This window comes from Jaculus jaculus, chromosome 3 (genome assembly GCF_020740685.1).
Source record: "Jaculus jaculus isolate mJacJac1 chromosome 3, mJacJac1.mat.Y.cur, whole genome shotgun sequence".
In the NCBI taxonomy this organism is placed as follows: domain Eukaryota; kingdom Metazoa; phylum Chordata; class Mammalia; order Rodentia; family Dipodidae; genus Jaculus; species Jaculus jaculus.
Window position 1 is genome coordinate 34,065,229 of NC_059104.1, and position 23,174 is coordinate 34,088,402.

A 23,174-nucleotide genomic window follows, 5' to 3' on the forward strand; every position below is an offset into this window, starting at 1 on the left:
CCCTGAACTCACAGTTAGCAGCTTGAAACATTTTCAAGCAGCACACAACAAGCTACTAGTTACAATTAAGAACAAGTAAAAAGTGACAGAGCAGAGAAGCCAGCATGTTAGTATGTTAGTCTTGTAACTGCAGTCTCCTACAGGAAAGGGTGACAGGACCCCAAAGTAAACCGCTATTTCCCTGACTAAATGTGAGAACTGTTCTTGAGCCTACAGGGAAAAGTCTAAACATGAAGAGAGTCTGCACTGTCCTAATCTCTCCCCTTCACGGAGTTCTGCACTGCCTTCTGAGAAGGCCCTTCCTAGAGAACTAAGATTCCGGGAAGTTTGTCTTTTTCCAGAATCACTGACCCCAGACAGGACTCAGTTGACTAAATCAGCTGCTCATCCATGAAGCTCTTTAAAAAAAAAAAAAAAAAAAAAAAAAAAAACAAAAAAAAAACTGAGTCTCTAGGTGGGCTTCTCAAACCCTCTCTTGATTCCCTGGGAAACAGTTCCACCTTATATCCTCCTCTTACACTCTGAGTTACCCAAGCTTGCTCTTATCTCCCGGGGCAAGAGCTCTGCTTCTTTCCTTTCATTAAGTTCTGGACCTCTAGCACTTCTCTATGTCTTCCTCTCTTCCTTCCCTTAAGCACAACTTCTCTTAAAGCTCTTTCTCCTAAAACTCTAGGCCATCATAAACCCTCCCTGACCCTTAGCCACGGTTCTGTGGAATTCTTTCTTTGAACTCACAAGGAAACAGAAACACCCCAAAAGTATTGGTGTATTAGCATAATAATTTGATGAATTGTCAAGGAACCCCAAAATTCCTGAATCAATAGGGTGTTGACCACCTGTGTATCCTGGGAAATATATCTTTTTTTTTTTTCCTTCATTATTTTTATTGACAACTTCCATGATTGTAAGCAATATCCCATGGTAATTCCCTCCCTCCCCCCACTTTCCCCTTTGAAACTCCACTCTTCATCATATCCTCTCCCCCTCTCAATCAGTCTCTTTTATTTTGATGTTATGACCTTTTCCTCCTATTATGATGGTCTTGTGGAGGTAGTATCAGGCGCTGTGAGGTCACGGATATCCAGGACATTTTCTGTCTGGAAGAACACATTGTCAGGAGTCCTACCCTTCTTTTGGCTCTTACATTCTTATCCAAGTCTAAAGGTGATTAGTACTGTTCCCAGAGATAGTACAGGTGAGTATGAACATCAGTGTGGCACACATATGCTGCAGTCAATCTGCAGGCAGATTGCAGTTATGTGAGGAAGATGTGAGAGACATGCTGGCAGAGATGTGGATTCAAGATGAATAAAACCTAGATTGCAAAGAAGCAGGGAGGACAACAATGTATCTCACTCACATCAGGGAAAGGAAAAAAAATTAAAAAAAGAGATGCATATTGTTTCCTGACACTTGGCACTCCAATCCTAACCACAATCTGACCAACTCTAACGTGAAACAATCCCTTATCATGAAGTAGGACTTCTAGGGTGACTGTCCCCACACCTGTGTGAGCGCGTGTACGTGAGCATATGTGCCTCTGCGCCTTGTCACCTGTGTCAGCTTGTGCGTGTGAGGATGTGCATGTCTGCCTGATTCTGCCTTTGCCTCAGAGGGTCACACAACCTTGGGACTTTGCAGGTAACAAGACACATGCAGCTGGTGACATACTTGGAAGTAGAAGCTTGAATGATGTCCCGGAGCAGGTGATGAACTTCGAAGACCCAATATGACTTCTGTAGGGTGACAAATTCATCGAGGAGGGGATGAATGGAGACCCAGCTGTGCCTCTTCAAAGTGTGGATTCACACACATGCACACAAAATCTTCCCTAAGGAAATGAACTTCTGTAGAGTATATCAGTACTTTTATTACAATTGAGGGCGGATACACACCACAGAAGTTCTGAAGTTCAAAGCACACCAGGACAGCGGAATGGGCTAAGGCATGTTGCTGTCCTGTTATCCCTGAAACAAAGGGAGAGGAGAGAAGTCTGCAGTTCAAGAGTGCATTAGGAAGGTCTTGTGCGAGCAAGACACTAGACTTAGGGGAGGGCAGGAGTGACCTCACTTCCCTGACAGCAGCCATCGGAACTTGAAAGGCTGGTCACCACCCAGTCACAATGGAGAGGTGACCTCAACCAAACTCCATTGTCTGAAGAACCTGATATTTGTCCAGAGACCCTGGACAGTAAAACGTGTTTATTCCCTTCCTCAGTGTCTGTGTGTGCAAGGCTTAGGAGAGCCTGGCAAAAGGGCACTTACCATCTTTGAGATGGTGTGTGTTCTGCTGCGCCAAATGTCTCTACCCATCTACTGTAAGTGATATAGAAGTGAGACTGGATGGCCCAAAGCAGGCCCGTGACTACCAAGAAAACTCTCAGCACCTTGGGCTGTCCCAGTCATTCATTCTCTCTCTCTCTCTCTCTCTGTCTCTCTCCGTGGAGGAAAATCTCTTTCTGTACACTTTCCACTTCAGTGTATATCAATGAGTGATTTAGTATGCTAATGTTTCCTAACCATCCTTCCTTGATTCCCTCTTCAGGGGGAAAATAAATGGAGGTGCAGGTTTGATCCCTCAACACTGACCATGTAAAGAATCTCCCATTTTCTGCTCTGACTTGTGATGGTGTGTTTGTCTGCATCTTCTTGGCTATCTTTCCAGTACACACCACCACCTGGGACTTTCTGGACCTCATAATGAATAGGTGAGTGCCCATGTATAGGCCCAGAGGAGCTCAATCCTTCCCGTTTCTTTTTTTTTTTTTCCTAAAATTTACTATTTATTAATTTATTGTGGTGCACTAAGTGGGCAAAAGAGAGAATGGCAAGTGAGGGCTACAAATGAACTCCTGGTGCACGTACCACTTCTATGAATCAGGTTGCATTTGGGAATGTGGAAATTGAACATGGCCAGCAGGGTTTACAAGGAAGTACTTTTAACTGCTCCCCAGCCCCCTCCGTCCTGTTGTAATCTTGGGAGGCCTCGGGTGTCATAAGGCTGTTCTCCTAGACTGGGGTTAGGACGAAGGTTGCACACTGGTGATGCTGGGCCTGGGCCAGGTAGTTACAGGGGTTCTCATAGCTGATGTTCCCTTACTTCCCCACACCACAAAGAGCACTGCTCAGGACAACACTTTCTTAGGCCTCAGGAAAAGACTTTTTTATTCACTTGTAAAGATTTCATGTTGTGGGAGAAAGATGAAAAAGTTTGCAAGAGCCACTGGGCGGGAAGGAGTATCTTGAAGCATCCTCCCCACCATTGAAACTGACTGATGACCCCACAGGGAATGACAGTAACCCCTCCAAGGAGGGTCCACTGTAGAATTGTGGTGGGGAAGAGGGATATATAAGAGGATAACATAAGAGAGACATAACTAACATGTGATTAGTTCATACAATAGAGTCCGTAATAGATAAGAAACAAAAAAATGATTCCATATGCCGTCTAGCTTACCTAGCTTAAATGTCACATGACCAAAGACTCCACCAAGGGCACTCCAAGCTCTGTGCAGACCCATGGAGATGTCTGGGAAGGGGAAGCTTGGGCTCTCGTGGCCAAACACACAGCCACACATGTGACTGCAGTTTCCCAGGCACTTAACATGTAACACGAAGAACAATCAACACACCACATTTCCAGCTGTCTTTGTTCTGGACTGCTTATCTGTGACTCTAGATGTCCTGAAAGTTGGTGAGGGGCTGAGGACACAAGATTTAAAGACAGACACCCTCTTCACATCCTCTAGGTACCAACGTTTTCCGCCTGGTAATGACGTGGATGAGAATCAAAAGATGTGAGTGGGCTTTGGGTAAAGAGAGAGGTAAGCTTCCCTTTGCAGTGTGGGATGGCTGAGGAGCTATTGTTGGAGGGCTGGGCAATGGTCCTCACCCTCTTCTCGTGATTTCCATGAGATGACTGAAGCCTGGGTCTTCAACCAGGCAGAGAAAAACAGAGATCTGTGGATGAAGTTTTCAGTGCCAGCAGGCAGAGGAAGGATGGCAGCTGAAAACAGAGCCCTACAAAAATCCATGCCCATTGTAGTCCCAACCAGGCCAGTCCTTCGTTCAAGCCATGGACAGAAGGCATCAGGATCCCCTGTCCACCTGGACCCCACTCCCATGCTCATCACGTCCAGCTGCACATGAGCTGGGGTCACTGTCCATGCAGAACCCTGGGACAGTGCTAGACAAGGAAGAGGTCGGACATCTGACCCTACTTCCAGTCTCCCTTCCCACAGTGCCATCAGGTCTTTCCTGTCAGTGTGGATGGAAAACTTTCCACAAGATTTCACTGAGAATCCAGATATGACCGTGGTGAACAACCTGATGGACTACCTGAACCTCCACATGCCTGGTTCAGAACTACTCATGAAATTCCAGTCCTTACTCCCAATGCAAAATCAAAACAATAACACCAATGCCTCACAGGAACCGGCACGTGGTAGGTGCCTGAGAATGTGAAAGGATGTATCAGTGACAAGTACCGTAAGGTAGGCTCCTGAAGCTGGCATTTGGCCTAGAACCAGAGCTGGACCCCAGGCTCGTGAGGTGTCCTATGGGGGGACAGGGACTGGACATTCTCTAGCAGGAAGGGGTCTTGTGTGGTTTTAGAAAGAGTTGGAGAACACAGTGTTCTTGACAAACTCTTGTCACCCAGGAATTCCTATACTACCTTGACTTCTAGAGGTAACTCCATCTAAAGTGAGTCTCTTTCTCTCCATAGCTTTGGAGCTCCACAACACAGGAAATTCCGAGCTCCAGGCACCCAGTGCTTCATCAGGGATGCCAGACACACTGGATGGAAGAACAGCAGGACTCCAGGAGGAGCTGGAACCATCTAGTGATCTTTTTGTAAGAACATCAGCAGCAAGTACCCCAGCCCCTCTCCTGAAGATCGTTGATCTAGAGCAGCCTCTGCCTCCTTTAGCCCCTGCTCCCTCTATGGGTTCAGAAACAAAAATCCCTTGGAAGCGCTATCAATCTACGACAGGATTATTTGAGCCAGATCACCTCTGGTCACTTCCCGATGTCAATATTTGAGTGCTTTAGGCCTCTGCTTGGGAGTTGCAGCTTTTGCCCCTGAGTCACTGTTCCCTTTTAGGGAAAATACTCCTTTTTTTGTTTTCTGAAGCCCATTTACATATATTACTGAAATATTTCCATTTTTTTTCTGTGTGCTAAATAAAACTATATGGTTCACTCTAATTGCATGGCTCGGGAGCATGAAGTGACTCTTCACATTGTACATACTATAGCAAGGTCAGCATTTAGACTGCGGCCCCAAGACAATATCCTGGTTCCAGGATGTAGGAAGTCATGGAGGCATGACAGGAATGTGTGAATGAAAGAAGGCAGCCTGTGCCCTGAAGCACTGCAGATGCCATCAGCATGGGCTCACTGTCCTGAGCTGGGGCAGTGCCTGTAATGGTTGTGTGGCATCAGGCCAATCATCACCATTGACAGAGACTTGAACTTAGTCTAGGACTCTTGGTATGTCAAATTGGGCCATGCCCCCACTGGGGGGGGGGGGATGAGGACAAGTCAAATGTGTGTGGATTTCTCTGTGAATCCTGACCCCAGAGCTGTGTGCACATACTACACAGCACACGTATATGTTATGCAGAATTTGCACAGAAAGAGGTGATATTTCAGCAGGGAGTTTATTCTGTTGAAGATGTTTCAACTGTGATGGTGAGTTCCTTAAAATTCTCCCAGGGTTTCTATGCTCCTGGAGGTTGAGCATGAACTGAAGTTGCCAGGCCCGTGGAAACACTTATGTGTGAGAGTGGCCTGGAGGCCATCCCATTCCTCCCCATGTGCAGGTGTCCTTCAGCTGACCAGGCCCTGGGGTCAACATCCCTGCAGCTGAGTGTGGGGGCTCACACCCAAAACCCCAGCGTTCGGGAGGCTGAGGTGGGAGGGTCATCGTGAAGCCAAGGCCTACCCGTACTCATCAGTGAATTCCCATTGAGTATGGATTAGAGAGAGAGTTCCCACCTCAAAACACCACAAAACCGATTACCCCGTCACTCCCCTTGCCATTTGCCATGTGGCTGGCAGTGAGTATGAGCAGGGCATCTCAGGTGTAGGGTAGCCCATTTTTACCATCTGGTGTGGAAGGGATCCCCCCATCACTGGTCATGGAAAAATTTGACCAGTGTGATTGATTTTGTATGTATAGATGGCCTTGGCACAGGAGTCCACCATCTGCAAAGTCCACGTGACCTTCTGAGGAGGTGAGCCACAAATCTCATTCTCTTTGCTGAAGTAGGTGATCTTATGCATCTCACGGCTGGACAGTGATGCTCGCGGAGGCTCAGCTGAAGGAAACCCCATCCTGACTGGAGAGTGGAGCCTGGGCTTCCCATGGAACTTGCACACAGTGGAAGTCAGCTCGCTATATAACAAATGCCATTCAACTCGCTTAGATGGCATGTGACTGTGGTGTTATTGGTATAAAGACTTGGGAGGAGTCTCCAAGCTTCAGAACCAGAATCTTTGGGCCCCTTTGGACTACAGAGACTGAGGTAGGTGGCTGTGGAGTTCCTAGGCCTCACTCTGTGTCTTGTCTCCTCAGGTTCATGCCCATAGTTTCCTAACTTGGAAAAACTACCAATCACTTTAACTTAGTTGAACTGAACTGAAGTTGCCAGGCCTGTGGAAATAAATAAAATGAAGACCCAACCTATAATAAATACAGTCACATTGCGAGGTACTGGTAGGTGAGATGCCAGTCTCTTTCTCTTTTTCATGTGGGTGCAGCAGAGAGCAGTTTCATTCAGGCCATGATAGGTCATTTAACTAATAATTGATCTGCAAAAATTTGCAACCAAATTAAAGTTATGGTGCTGCCTGCTTATTCCAATAATCTTCCTATAGTACTAGCCTATTCCTATAGAACAGCAACCACACTGCTCAACAATTTAGATAATAACAGTATTTATGGGCTTTCTCAGTGATTTTACAGATATTGCGGGTATAGTGTAATTGAGCATAAAAATTCTTCAAAATAGCTAAAAGCACAACACAGGATTAACTCCACTGTAAACTGTGGTCACTCATTAATAATAACATCTTACTATAGGATTATTAATGGTATTATGTGGAACTCTTCCTGTGGAGACATAGGCAGATGTTTACTCACTTAAGATAGAGCACAGGGCTAGAGATATGGCTTAGCAGTTAAGGCATTTGCCTGCAAAGCCAAAGTACCCAGGTTCGATTCCCCAGGACCCACATTAGCCAGATGCACAAGGGGGCACAAGCATCTGGAGTTCGTTGCAGTGGCTGGAGGCCCTGGCGCACCCATTCTCTCTCCTTCTCTCCCTCTCTCTCTCCCTCCATCTTTCTCTGTCAAATAAATAAATTAAATTAAAAATTTTTTTAAAAAAGATAGAGTACAGATGACAGACCAGAGTAATGATTTTGCCAAAGTCCAACTTGGCGAACCAGTGAGTATTATCATGTTACTTATATAGCAGGAAGGATATGGGAATGCTTATACGCTGATTCATTTATAAGATTTTGACCATTCTTTGTTACTTTCCTTTGTCTTTACTTTGCACTAAAATGACTTTATGATAGATAGTTTGGAAGGTTTTGCACAGCCATGTCTCACTTTGTGTTCTCTTATCTGGGTGTTTGCATCATGCACCAAAAGTATTTCTGGATTCATAAAGTATGCATGAAAAGGAAAGAACGTTGGAAGTGCATGAAGTTTGTTACATTAGATTGTGTAAGTATAAGCAACTAGAATTAATTTAGAAAATTATCCTGTATATACGTAGGACCTGGAAGTCATTCACAGTAGCCTTGTGGTCCCTTAGGTAGTATTTTACACACACACACACACACACACACAGTCTTGCATAAGGAAATGAAGAACTTCTGTAGCGTGTATTCATGCCCAACTGTAAATCATTCACATTGAGTATATTGAGTAGAGTTTTCAAGAAGAGTCACTAAATTCGAAAAGGAGTTGCTGGGACATTTGATTGCATATTCAGACAACAGTGTTATTTTCCCCATCATTTAGGTCCTGCTCCTAAACACACAAGTCATTCATTCTCTCTTTATACAGTGTTTAAATATCAATTTTTGAATTCTCCCGGTCTCCTCAAAAATGACACAGTGAAACCCTTGGAAGCCACCTAAGATGCCAACCACCTACCTTGCAGACTTGTGGCAGTTTCACAGGCTGCTCCTCTGAGGGGACCAGGAGGGACAATGTCACCGGGAAAACCGCTGCCCAGAAAAGTCCCACTTTTCTTCTCTTACAGCTTGTGATTACTAGGCCCGGAGGATCATTTATAAAATTCCCACGGGCACAGTCTATGGGTGATTTATGAATCTGGGGCCACTCTGTAGCACCCGGAGATTCATCATTCCTGGATATGTGTGAGCAGGAATGAATTCCAGTCAATGTTCAAAGGCAGCACAGTGTCCTCCTCGAGGCATGAGAAGCCACCGGCTGCTGGCGGCCACCCTTGCCTCGCTTTTTATCATTGTCTAATCATGTATTCTCTCTTTTCTTCCCTTAATACAGAAAAATGTACTCCACAGTATAATAAAATAGATCTTAGCCTCTAGGTCACACTTCCTCCTTTCTCTCTCGGCTCCTAGTTTCACACCTCTTCCACATGCTCCTTACTTTTCTGTCTGGAAATTTCTCTCTTGATCACAGTTCTGCATCACTTCAACGACCAATGGTGACATATTCTGTGGCAGGGACACTCTGAGAAATGTGTTGTTAGGTGATGCTGTACATTACAGAGCGCACTTGCATGGGGCCTGGTCCCAGCACCTATTGCGCCCCTAGGCTATATGGAGTAAACGGCTGCTCATGCGACCGATTCATATAGCATGCTCACGTTGCTGAATACTGTAGTCACAGTGGGGCGTAGTAAGCATTTGTGTATCTAAACATACCTCAATATAGAAATGGTACAGTAAGCATCCCCCATAAAAACGGCTGCACTTGTAACAGCACTTTTTGGAATGGCACATGCATACTGGAAGTCTTTCTGGTAAGTTAGTAAGTGAATAAGAAGTATGAGTGACCAAGACATTATAGTTCTCAGTTTATAGGATTTATGAACACTATACACTTAGGCCATACCAAATTTATTTTATTTACTTGCATATATATATATGTACATGTATAAAATATATAAAATCAGGATCTCATGCCACTGCAAATAAATACCAGAAAGTTAGGCCACCTTTTGAGTCTAACTTTATATGGGTACTAGGGAATTGAACCCAGGCCAACAGGCTTTCCAAGCAACCCCTTTAACCACTGAGCCATCTCTCTAGCCCAAATTTATTTTTAACTTTTTGGCTTCACCAACTAATAACTTCTTCTTTTTTAATAATACACCACTCAAGTAGCTTGCACAGCTGTGACAAGCATGTTTTCTTTCATCTACTTAAAGCCTGTGTTGTGGCCAATGCTTTTGTTAAAAAGCAAGACAAAAGCCACAGAGCAGATAATGAGCCCTTGCTCCACAGGGTCAACCTCTTTTGGCACCACTGTCCTTCCCCTCTGCAGCTTGTCCCGCTGGGAGGTCTCCGGGGGCCAGTGACACTTGGAGCTGTCCTATCTCATGATATAAATGATTTCTGGGACACAGTCTGAAGGAACTGCCAGAGGGTGCTTCGCAGGTGAGTTCACTTTTTGATAAGGACAAAGTGTGTATTGAAAAATAACCACAAAACATGTCGTATAGTAAATACACAAGCCGGTGACACAGTTGTATCTTGCCATTGCCAAGAATCATGTTTCCTGCATGTTTGACATGCAGCTCTGCTGTTTTTGTCTGTGCCACATACATGTAACTAGCAGGCCCCACTGGACTGGGGGGACAGGAATTCTTCAGCTCGGTCATAATCTCATGAGACAGTCATCATATACCCAGCCTGCCACTGATTGAGATGTTGTTAAAATGGCATGTGGCTCACAGCAGTTTTTTTTTATTTTGCTTCTCTCTGTGTACCTCTGCTCAGTCTTTTTTCTAAAAAAATAAATTATTTATTTGAGAGAGCTAGAAAGAAAGAGAGAGAGAGAGAGAGAGAGAGAGAGAGAGGGAATGAAAGCGCACATGGGTTTGCCACGGCCTCCAGCCACTGCAAGTGAACTCCCAGATGTGTGCGCCCCCTTGTGCATCTGGCTTACTTGGGTCCTGGGGAATCAAACCTGGGTCTTTTGGCTTTGCAGTCAAGCACCTTAACCACTAAGCCATCTCTCCAGCCCTCTATTTGTTTGTGATTGAGTTTTCTCCTGTTTTCTATCTTACTTTATCATCCTTCTAAGGTTAATCATTATTTTCATTTTCTTATCATTATTCTCAGATTCATCCTTATTTACATTATTTCACAGTCTGGATTTTCACTTTCCCTTTGTTTTACACCTCCAGAGAAAATCCCAATCTTTGTGGTAAGGACCTGTGGTCCTGAAGAACATTTGAGGAAGAACTCAGAAAGCTCTTCACCCATTCCTCTTCCTTGACAAGTGCACCAGATAGAGTACTCTATTCAGTCCTGTAGTCCAGAGACTTGGAATGCATGCACTCATGAATGAATTAACATATTGAATGTGAGACATTCCACAAATATATGGTAATTAAAAATAAATATTAACTTTAAATTGTGAAGCACTTTGGCCAATGATTTTACAATTAGCAAGAGAACAACTCTGAAATCCAATGGTATTACCTGTCGAAGACTTACTTGGCAGGTTTATTTAGAGAAGCTGGTGCTCTGCACTACTGTGAGATTCTGCATATGAGAATGCTGTGGAAAAGCTCAGCTATTCACTCTAATCCTGGAAACACGAGTAGTTTTATTCAAAACTCGAAAACTTTACTTTAGAATGCAACTGCACAATCTCCTACAGAGTCCTATTACTTGTGCAATCCCAATCCGAGATTTCCTAACTCTTCTTTCTAGTCACTTTTTAGAATTCCCGAGGGTTTTCGGTAAATTGAGTTTTTTTTCCCCCATAGCAGGCGGCATAATGGCCTTGGCCTTGCTAGGAGTAGAAGGGGCTCCAGAGGCTTTAAGAGCTCCCAGGTGGTGGGCGGTACCTGCTTCCCACCTAGAGCAGTCAACAGGGAAGTGGGAGGAACTTGGTAGGGAACTTCTGATGGGCCCTCTTCTCCCTTTCCCTGGTTGGCTAGCTCCAGTCTGATTGATCCAGCTCCTTTCACCTTATTGGCATATACCCCACCCATCAGAGCCCATCTGGGTCTGCGCCCATCCTCTAGGAACAGACTAGCACAGCTGACGCTTCGGAGACCTGCTTCAAGGGTAGATAGCGCTGCTTCAAGGGTGCCCCTTTGACCGGCATTCAGAGGTTTGCCAAAGGTGTAGAGGTGTGGCATTTGATAGAACACTTCTTGGATGGCATCCTGAGGCCTTCCGAAGGTTCCGAGTTGAACACCCCTTTAAAATATTTTATTTTTACTTATTTGACAGAGAAAGAGAGAGAGAGGGAAAGAGAGAGAGAGAGAGAGAATAGGCTCCCCAGGGCCTCCAGCCACTGCAAAGGAACTCCAGACACGTGTGTGCCTACTTGTGTAGCTGACTAACGTGGGTCCTGGGGAATCGAACCTGGGTCCTTTGGCTTTGTAGGCAAACGCCTTAACCGCTAAGCCATCCCTCCAGCCCTGAACACTCTCTCCTGGTTGACACCTGCCCTGACTGAAAGTTCAAGCTGTCACTATCACTTCCAAGTTGCTTTACCACTTGGGGAAAAAAAAAAAAAAAATCCTCATTTTTTTTTTTTCAGCCTTCACTGCTATCTGTCCCTTTTCTTCTTTGCAGTAAAGAAAGAAGAAACTGACAGAATGATTGGCTGTATCACCCCAAATTCTGTAGCCTATGAAAATGTCATTGTGATGGTTAATCTCTGGTTGTCAATTTGACAGGTCTTACAATCACCACAGAAACAAATTTCTGGGCATGTCTGTGAGAAATTTGACTGGATTAGCTCACTTGTGGAGAGAAGAGCCATCCTCCCTTGCAGACAACGCTGCTTCCCCAGGCCTGGGTCCTGGATTGCCTAGGAAGGAGAAAGCAAGCTGAGCAGAAACCTTCCTCCCGCTCTACCTCCTGATGATGGTTTCAGGGAGCGCTTCATACTTCTGTTGCCAGACCTTCCCCGACAGGGTCTGGAACTGGAAACTGAAATAAAACGTTCCTTCCTAAAGCTGCTCCTCCAAGAAAGTAACCAATGCAGTTACCATAAAATGTCGCAATGGAGAACTGAGGTAGCAGATGCAACTGGGATTCTTAATAAACTGATCTTCAAATAAGGAGGTTCTCCAGCATTATGAGCTATCTTGGTGAGTTCATGGCCTGTGGTAGTATGAATGGATGGCCCCCGATATGTTCAAGGTTTTATTGAAGTTTGTAATTTAGATCTGCAGCCACCTGGCTGGAGGTGGTGTCATTGTGGGTGGATCCTAGGGTCCAGCCCTAAAGGGTGGGGGTCAATCTGGAATTCTAATCTAAAGATATGCAGAGTGCTTGAGATCTCCGCGGAGTTTCTGAAGGGTGCTTGCTTGCGCGCTGGTGATGGTGTTATTTTTTCTCTCTGTTTGGACCTGTGAAGGCCAGCCAGCTTCTTCTGTCATTATGGAACGTCCCCTGGATCTGTAAGCTTCAGATAAATTTCCTTCTTCCATAACTGTGTCTGGTTTGGAAGTTCATCTCAGTGACTTAAGACTGTCTGCTTTATGGTTCCTTAAAAGTTTTCGCATTGTGACTGGAGAGAAGGTTTAGTGGTGAAGGCACTTGTCTGCAAAGCCAAGGGACCAGATACACTAGGTGGTTCATGCATCTGGAGTTCATTTGCAGTGGCTAGAGGCCCTGGTGTGCCCATTCATTCTGTCTCTCTGCCACTCTCTCTCATAAATAGGTAAAATGTATTTAAAGACATTTAACTTTTTTTAAGTTTTCACTTTTAAGAGGACCCAGAGGGAGTTGAAGCAATGTCATATGTGAAGATGTGATTGGCCACTTCCTTCTTCAATGGGTTGTGTTCTCCAAAGGATACGTTGGCCTCCACCCCCGCCTCCCAGCTCAAAATATGACCTTATTTGGACCTGGATTTCTTTAAAAAAAGTTTTTAAAAAGTCAAAATGATGTGTTTTGTGGGCCTTAAACCAATATGATGGGTGTCCTTATGCAAAGGGACACAGAGAAATGTGTGCAGAGGGAAGACCATGTGCAGAATCTCAGAGAAGGGGAGAGAACTCCCTGTGAGCATGGAGAGCTGGAGTGGTGTATACAAAAGCCAGGGTAGTGAAAGTAATGCATGCATACACGAGCCAGGTCAGTGAAAGTGATGCATACACAAGCCAGGGAATTGAAAGTGATGCATACACAGGCCAAGGGAATGAAAGTAATGCATACACAAGCCAGGGAACTGAAAGTGATGCATGCATACACGAGCCAGGGAAGTGAAAGTGATGCATGCATACACGAGCCAGGGAACTGAAAGTGATGCATGCATACACGAGCCAGGGAAGTGAAAGTGATGCATGCATACATGAGCCAGGGAAGCGAAAGTGATGCACACACAAGCCAGGGAAGTGAAAGCGATGCACACACAAGCCAGGGAAGTGAAAGTGATGCATGCATACACGAGCCAGGGAAGTGAAAGGGTGCTGATCAAACAGAAGCCAGTGAAAGGCAGGAAAAGACCGTCCCATCCTGCTCAGTCCCGAGAAGGAACTCATCCTGCTGTGCTGGGTGTCAGATTTAAGGCCTCCAGGATACTGGGATAAAATCTGTCATTTTAAACTGCTCATTTTGTAATGAATTGTTTTGGCAATCTTTGGAGATTAAGGCATTAACTTTCAAGATGGAAGGAAGGAAGTCAAAAACCAACACATGAGGGTACCCAACAGAAGCTGGAAAGGGCAAGGACGTGGACTGCCCCTGGCATCTGTAGATATGAATACAACAACGAAATCAAAATCTAATTTTACCCTAGTACATAGGTGGAACATATGTTTCCTTAAATGTATATGTTCACTCTCTAAACTCTAATATACCTATATATGTACACAGGGCTTGTGATAGGTTTGAACAAAGTTATATGTGTAGTGCCCTTATATGAGGAAGAAGAGACACTAGAATAAATATGACTGTATTAGTCAGGGTTCTCTAGAGGAACAGAATTACTAGAATGAATTATTTTATAAAGGGAATTTATTGCATTAGCTTACAGTAGTCCAATAGCAGTTGCAGGCCTGAGAATCACCGAACCTGGTAGCTGCTCAGTCCACGTGGCCAGATGCCTCAGCAGTCCTGACCCGGCACTGCAGATGGTGCCGGAAAGCCTGGAGGCTTCCTGATGAGCCGCTGGGTTTCGATCCACGTGGGTCTTCAGTTGATGTTGGTCTTTAGTCCGCACTGGTCTTCAATCCACGCTAGAAGGTAGGGAGCAGCTCCAGCAGCCAAGTGGAAAGAAGGAAGGAAAAGGGAACTCTTCTACCCAGAGCTTCCTTATATCAAGTCCCTCTCTGAGCGGGCCCGCCCACTCTGGGGGAAGGGCTCACCCTGGGAGAAAGACCTCCTCCTTTAGTTGATCCTTCCTAGAAGCAGCCTGTGGATTACTAAACAGATCAAGTTGACAACACCGTAACTATCACAAGTCCACCCCTTGTCAACTTGGCATCAAATCATGTCTCCTTACATCATACTTAATTTCCAAATGAAAACAGTAACAAGCTCATAATACCGAAAAGTGGGGTTGCTGCTAGACACCCGACTGTGTGGTTTTGGCCTTTTGGAGCTGATTTTCAAGAGGAATGTGGAAGGATTTGAAATCTTGAACTAAGAGATGCCTTGCAGTACTGTAAGTACAGCTTGATGGACTATTCTGGTCTGTGCTGCAAGACCTGAATAAAATAAGAACTATGGACTGTGAGGTTTGGCTTATGAGGGTGAGAAAGAGCTGTGCCTGGACTAGGCTAGCAGTCTGTGTAAGAAGCTTGCTCTTGTGCCCATGTCCTGAGAAGTTCTGCAGGGTTGCTTTGCATAGAAATGAACCGGTGTGAGCAGAGGGATATGGCACAGAAAGAAAAATCTTTGGGTGAACTGTTGCCGGTTCAGCTGCAACTGAGAGATAACAACCTATGAGACTGGGCTAGCTGACCTGCGCTAGGGCAACAAGAAGAATGTCAACTCTTTTGAAGGGGTCTGAGTGCTCAAGGAGTGTCCTGTTCTTCAAAGTCTGCTTTATTCCCCCTCTGGATTAACAAATTGGCTCCCTACCTGGTATCGTGGAGTATAAGAAATGCTGGAAAGAGGGTCATTGAGTTTGCAACACGGTCTTGTGTTTTGGAAATGGCCATGGGCAGTGTGAAGCGAGTTTGCTGGTTGCCTGCATAGAGACCCCATGGGGCCATGAGGATGAACCGTGGCTTGCAGTGGAGACCCAGTGGAGATGCCGGGAACATGAGATGGCTGCGGAGGAGCTGCCAGCCCCGATGAAGTTTCCCAGGACTGTGAGTAGCCTAGCTGGAGGGTGGAATTGGAATGCCAGAGACTTGCTGCTGGTTAGAATTATCAGACTTGAAGATTTGTTACTGGTTAGAGTTGCTGGACTTGAAGCTACAGAGTTTGATGTTTGCCCTGGTTGTTTTAAATCTTGTATTGGTTGAATGTTTCTTTGCTATGCCCAATGCCGTCTTTTGCAGTGTGAATATTTATTTTGTGCCATTATGGGTTTTTTGAGGTTATTTTTTGCTATTATGGCTCAGTTAAAAGATCTTGAACTATGGGGATATATAAACATCATTGGAATTGATAAAAACTATGGGGACTTTTAAAGTCAAACTGAATGCATTGCATTTTACATCATGTATGGATATCAGTTTATGGGGGCCAGGGGCGGAATGTGGTGGCTTGATTCAGGTGTCCCCCATAAACTTAGGTGTTCTGAATGCTAGGTTCCCAGCTAATGGATATTTGGGAATTAATGCCTCCTGGAGGGAGTGTATTGTTGGGGGCGGGCTTATGGGCTTTATAGCCAGTTTCCCCATGCCAGTGTTTGGCACACCCTCCTGTTGCTGTGGTCCACCTTCTGTTGGCCAGGGGGTGATGTCCACCCTCTGCGCATGCCATCGTTTTCCCCTGCCATCGTGGAGCTTCCCCTTGAGCCTATAAGCCAAAATAAATCTCTTTTTCCCAGAAGCTGCTCTTGGTTGGGTGATTTCTACCAGCAATGTGAACTGGACTGCAACAATGACCCTCTTACTTTAAAAACTCTGCCAGGTATGGTAGCACATGCCATTAATCCTAGTACTTGGGAGGCAAACAGGTAGGAGGATCGCCATGAGTTCAAGGCCACTCTGAGACTACATAGTGAATTCCAGGTCAGCCTGAGCTAGAGCGAGACTCTACCTCAAAAAACCACACACACACAAAAAAAAAAACTCTAAAATTCTATGAAAATGATAATTCAGAAAAAAACCAAGTGATGTAGTATTATTGCTATTGGTGGCACATTTAACACGTATAATTTTTTCTGAGGGCTATAAATGATTTGTGCTGCCAAAGAAGCACACATTAGACTTTAGAAGATTAAAGTAGAAGCTATATCTTTATGGGGCTAGGAAAAATTTAATACATAAGATTCAGGTCTAAAATAATGTTAGCCAAGGTTAAAAACAAAATCACATTAATCAATAGTTGAGTCTGCAGTGAACTCAAAATGAGTGCGTTCCTGGGACTGAGTATCTGTGAATTTTGGAAGTCTGATTCATTGTCCTCAGCCTTATTTATTTATTTATTGCTTTTTCAAGATAGGGTCTCACTCTAACCCAGGCTGACCTGGAATTCACTATGGAGTCTCAGGGTGGCCTCAACTCACAGTGATCCCCCTACCTCTGCTCCCGATTTGTTGGGATTAAAGACATGCGCCACAACGCCTGGCTGTCTTCAGCCTTCTTTAACTACTCCCAAGCGATAGCTGAGGGCCTTTGAGCAAATGTTTTAATGTTTCTTTAATAAACATTACTGTTGTCACACTTCCTGTATTAAATTGCTCTTCATCCTAACGTTTTAGCCACGTTGGGTTGCCTAGCTTACCTTTTAAAAATATTTTTATTTATTTATCTGTGAGGAGGGAGGGAGAGAGAGAGAGAGAGAGAGAGAGAGGAAGAGAGAATGGGCATTGTTGCAGTCCGGTTCACCTTGCTGGTAGAAATCACCCAACCAAGACCAGCTTCTGGGAAAAAGAGATTTATTTTGGCTTACAGGCTCGAGGGGAAGCTCCACAATGGCAGGGGAAAACCATGGCATGGACATCACCCCCTGGCCAACAGAAGGTGGACCACAGCAACAGGAGGGTGTGCCAAACACTGGCAAGGGGAAACTGGCTATAATACCCATAAGCCCGCCCCCAACAATACACTTCCTCCAGGAGGCATTAATTCCCAAATCTCCATCAGCTGGGAACCTAGCATTCAGAACACCTAAGTTTATGGGGGACACCTGAATCAAACCACCACAGGCATGCTAGGGCCTCTTGCCACTGCAAATGAATTCCAGATGCATGCACTATTTTGTGTATCTGGCTTTACATGAATACTGAGGAATCGAACCCAGGCTGTCTGCTTTGCAACTGAGTGCATTTAACCATTGAGTCATCTCACCTAAGTCCTAAGTTATATTTACAAAAATTCTATATTGTGCTAACATAGAATGATCTATTTCTTGTGTACTACATACCCATTAAGTGGTAATAACATTTTCTGTAAGCAATCCCTTCCAAAATAATTTCCATTTATTCTGCTTAGGATTCTTAATACTAGTACATTGGATTCTATTGTCAAAAGGTGGTGGGATGGGTTAGGGGAACTGACACTGCTTTATACTCATTTTGGAAAGGCTATAGACCAGGGCAATAGAGGGAATTAGATCTTCATCCAGCAGGCTAATCTGATTTCATCACAAGATCTCAAGAGGAGTATAAGGCCAACCTTTTAAACACTGTTTTTCTAACCTCATACTTGCTACTGGTACCAGCTTTGGTTGGAAGCCATGTAGATGGAGCAATTAAATGAATTCAAAAGATTTGTACAAAATAGAATCCAGGGCTGGAGAGATGGCTTAGCAGTTAAGTGCTTGCCTGTGAAGCCTAAGGACCCCAGTTCAAGGCTCAATTCCCCAGGACCCACGTTAGCCAGATGCACAAGGGGCGCACAAGTCTGGAGTTCCTTTGCAGTGGCTGGAGGCCCTGGCAGGCCCATTCTCTCTCTCTGTGTGTTGCTCTTACATAAATAAAAATAAACAACAACAAATAAATAGAATCCAAATGGGCTTAAGACCAAAGTGAGGATGATAGAGAACAGGCACTAAGTTTGAGGATGAAACGGTAAGTACATGCCATCTGAACAGCAGGAAATATAAGCTGAAAAAAAAAAAAAAACTGCATCCATTCAAAAGAGCCTGTGAAGCAATGATAAAAACAAAAGCAAAGTTCTTATCAGTAGCGAGGGAAAGAGAAAGACAGAATGAAAGAGCATTTGACAAAAATAAAAGCTATTCTTCCAATTTCCCACTGTACACAAACTGAAGGACATCCACCCCAACACACACCATATTTAAACTTCTGAAACTAGACAAAAGAATTTTGAAAGATGCAAAAGCAATGATCAATTCTTCGTGGTTTGGTTAAGAGAAATGAAACCATGGCAACCATAATGCAGTGATGGTTAAGAAAAGAACTAAGATTGAGTTGAGATATAAATTGAGTGAAAGGAGCCTCCTAAAGTGAAAGGAATGGAGATAAAAATACACTTTCTGACTAAAATAAAAGAGGCTTATCACTAGCAGGTTTTCCTTACAACATTCGGTTTATAAGGTTCTTTTAAAATATATATATATATATATATATATATATATATATATATATATATATATATAATTACTTATTTATTTGAGAGAGAGAGAGAATGGGCATGCCAGGGCCTCCAGCCACTGCAAACAAACTCCAGATGCTTGTACCCCCTTGTGCATCTGGCCTAGGTGGGTCCTGGGGAATCGAACGGGGATCCTTTTGGTTTGCAGGCAAACGCCCTAACCTCTAAGCCATCTCTTCAGCTCCTAAAAAGTTCTTTATAGTAACCTGTCCTTCATAATTTCTCATTGCATGGGTGGAGGTTGTATTTAGATGCTGTTAAAAAAGGAATGGGGGGATAAAACAATAACTAACTCTTTAGAGAAATTTTGAGAGGAGTGAGGACTGAAAATGGGGAACAAGACGTAAACAAGAATTAAGAAAAGAACAAAGGCTCCAGGGAAGGCTGAGTGAAAACAGAGCAGAGAACATGAGAGTTGGGGTCCTTAAGGAGGTGGCATGGAGAAGGAGAATTTCTACAATCTAAAGACATGCAGAAAAGGGATTCCATTATAAATTGTGAAACAGCTACAGTCTGGAGATACTGTTGGAAATGTTCGTTGTAGGGGCTGATTGATTTTAATGGAAAAGAAGCCACTCAATTGTCAAGCTGTTATTCCTAGTAGCAAACCAGATAAAACTATCAAAGAATTCCCTCTAGGTTGTATTATAGTTACCTTCTCATTATTGGACAAGATACCCAACTTGATGGTTGATATATTCCAGATCTCAATTCCCTGTCAGAGGTCTCCTTGGCAAAGAGGTTGTGTTTTTTTTCCCCACTGTGCAATCTGTCTTTTCAGCCTGGTGCTTGTTTCTTTTGCTTTTGTAGGTTTCATGTGATCTGTTTGTCAGTTCCTGTTGTCATTTCCTGTGCTGCTGGAAAAATGTTATAGAAAATCCTTGCCTATCCACCTCTCTTCAAGTGTTTTATCTGCTTTCCTGTGGCAATTTCAAAGCTTCATATAGGTTTTTTGTTGTTGTTGTTTCTAGGTAGGGTTTCGCTCTAGCCCAGGCTGACTTGGAATACAACACATATTCAGGATCCTTGAATTTACAGAAATCCTCCTACCTCTGCTTCCCAAATGCTGAGATTAAAAGCATATGCCACCATGCCTGGCTTGTTTTTTTTTTTTTTTTTTTTTTTTTTTTTTTTTTTTTTTGGCTTGGGGGTGGGTTAAGGTAGGATATCCCAAGGACGTAGAATTCACTATGTAATCTCAGGCCTTGAACTTGTGGCAATCCTCCTACCTATCTGCTTCCCAAATGCTGAGACGAAAAGTGTGCACCACTAAATTATTTGATCCATTTAAAATATATTCTGGGGTCTGTGGAGATGGCTTAGTAGTTAATGGTGCTTGCTTGTTAAGCCTGTCAGTCTGAGTTCAATTCCCTAGCACCTATATAAAACCAGATGCAAAGTTGTGCATGGGTGGCACATATATATGCATTCATCTACACAAATACATATTCATTCTAAAATTTACTTCACACAGGGTGAAAGAATCTAGTTTCATTCTTCTACATGCTATATCCAGTTTCCTGAATAGTTGTTGAACAGTTTGGTGTTTTTCAATGGATTTTTTTTTTTTTTTGGCATCTTTGTCAAAAATTAGACTTCTACTGTGTGAGTTTATTTCTGTGTCCTATCGACATACTATATTCTATTGGTCTACATGTCTATTTGGGGCAGTAAATATTGTTTTGCTTACTGCGACTATTTAGTATAATTAAACATCAGGTATTGTTCTCTGCTAAGCTTTGCTTTGTCTATTTGCGGTCTTTTGGGCTTCAGTATGCATGTCCCTTACACACATCTCCCACCCAGGTCCTAGGTGATATTTCTGAGAATACTTGCAGTTGTTGGTGAGCCTGTACCAGAATAAGCAATCTTCCTATGTTACCATGTTGTTTCTCCTCTACGTAATGGCGGGAGGTGGTGTTTTTCATGTATTTTTCGGGCAGATCACTCTGGAGCATTCATAGACAGTGTCAGCCTCAAGCTTCCACACCTCACTTGTGCCTCAGCATCTGTAACCAGCATTTTCCCAGCTGTCCTTCCATGGATTATCACAGATCCTGGTTCTTTTTCTACCTTGTTCTTCTTACGGAGCCCATCCTCAAGTGGAGCCAGTGCCTCCCCTGTGACTACTGTGAACCTGGGCTCACAGTGTGGCATGTCCAGGCCTTAGAGGAGAGCTATTCCTGGCTACTTCTCCCGTATCACCTCAGTGTCATTGTTGTTTTTTTCCTGCATTACCCTTCCCTGTTCCATTTGGTGGTCTGGATAGTCTTCTGGTATTTCTCTCTTAGGAATGGAGTCTTCCCAGTTTTTTATTCTGTCTCTTATCTTTTACCAATTCATATTAACCACTTCTAATCTATATTTATCCATTATTCATAAAACTAGAGGCTCTAGACAGATTCATTAGGCAAGAGGAAAAGAATTAAGGACATATACATTTTAAAAGTGAGGTTGTCTTTGTTTTTAGGAGTCATCTTGTAATGCAAAAATATTTTAAGACTCATAAAAATGTTGGAAATGATAAAGATTTTAACACAGTTTCAAGATAAAGACATGAACTTTAAAAAATTGATATAATTTCCATGTGCCAATAGTCACTTAGTAGAAATTAATAGGGAAATCCAATTTATAATAGCTGCAAAAAAGAAATATCATTATTCACAGACATAAAAAGTGCCAAAAATTATATAGAAATACAAATGTTCCCAAATAAGCCAGGTGTAGTGGCACACACATTTAATCTCAGCACTTGAGAGGATGAGGTAGTAAGATCACTATGAGTTCAAGGCCACAGACTTCATAGTGAATTTCTGGCCAGCTTTAGCTGGAGTGAGCCCTTCCCTCCCTTGAAAATACAAGCAAAAAAATAGAAAGAAGAGAAAGAAAAGATAAAACAACAAAAAAAAAAAATTAAGGAGGGCCTTCAGTGGAGTGGGGTCAGGAGGAGGGAAATGATGGTACTAAAACATAATGTATCCATGCAAAGTTACTACCTAATTTAAACAAACGATCCCAAATCGTCAAAAATAGACAATGCAATCTTGGCTAAAAAGAGGGCTGAGGGGATGGTTCAGAAGATAAAACATTTGCTGTGTTTACCATTTACTATCTCATCTCTGGGACAAAATACCTTACAGGTTGCAGTTTAAGAAGGAAATCATTTATTTTGGCTTACAGTTCCAGAGAGTGTAGTCCCACATGGTGGAGTGAGCATGGTATGAGCAGGAAGCCAGTGTCACATCATCACATCAGGAGTGGGAAAGAATAGCAAGAGGAATGCTCAGCCATCTCTCTTCTTTTTGTAAAGCTCAAGCTCCCAGTTCATGGAATGGTGTTTATGGTGTGTCTTTCCACCTTAATTAACCTGATCATGATAATCTCTCACAGTGGTTAATCTGACCTACCTCTTTCCTCACGGTTGATTCTAAGTCCCATCACATTGTCAATCAATACAAATCATTAGACTGCACAAACATTAGGATGTGATTAGGATCCACAGCATCCACAAAACTTCCAGGTGGGGCTGGTGGCCTGCTTGTGATCCCATCACTCAGGAGGTAGAGATAAGGAATTCCTTCAGGGACTTAGCTAGCTAGATTAGCCCTGCCATTGAGGTCTGGGTGAAACTGAGAGACCCAGTCTTATAAATGAGGTGGAGAGATAAAGGAAGATATCCAATGTCAATTTCTGGTCTTCACATGCACATATGTGCATCCACACCCATACACACATACATGTATGCACATCACACACATATGTTCAAAAATATCATACTACCCAACTTCAAAATATATCCTGAAACTATAGTGACTAAAACAGCATGGTGCAGGCATAAATATCAGATAGAGAGATCAGCAATAATCCACATATTTATAGACAACTAACTTTTTAAAAAGGGGCCAAGAGTATCCTCTGTGTACTGCTTACTGTTGCACTTGCTCCTATGTCTTTCTATTCCCCTAACCTCTCTTGACAGTACTCATACATTGCTCTGTTTCAAATTCATCTTGTGGAAATGCAGGAATGGATTGGGTATCTACAACCTACTATCATCCCTCACTGAAACAAAACAACAATCAACTCAAATTTTCAGTTTAGGGCTGGAGAGATGGCTTAGCAGTTAAGCTCTTGTCTGTGAAGCCTAAGGACTCCGGGTTGGAGGCTAAATTCCCCAGGATCCATGTTAGCCAGATGCGCAAGGGAGTGCACGTGTATGGAGTTCATTTGCAGT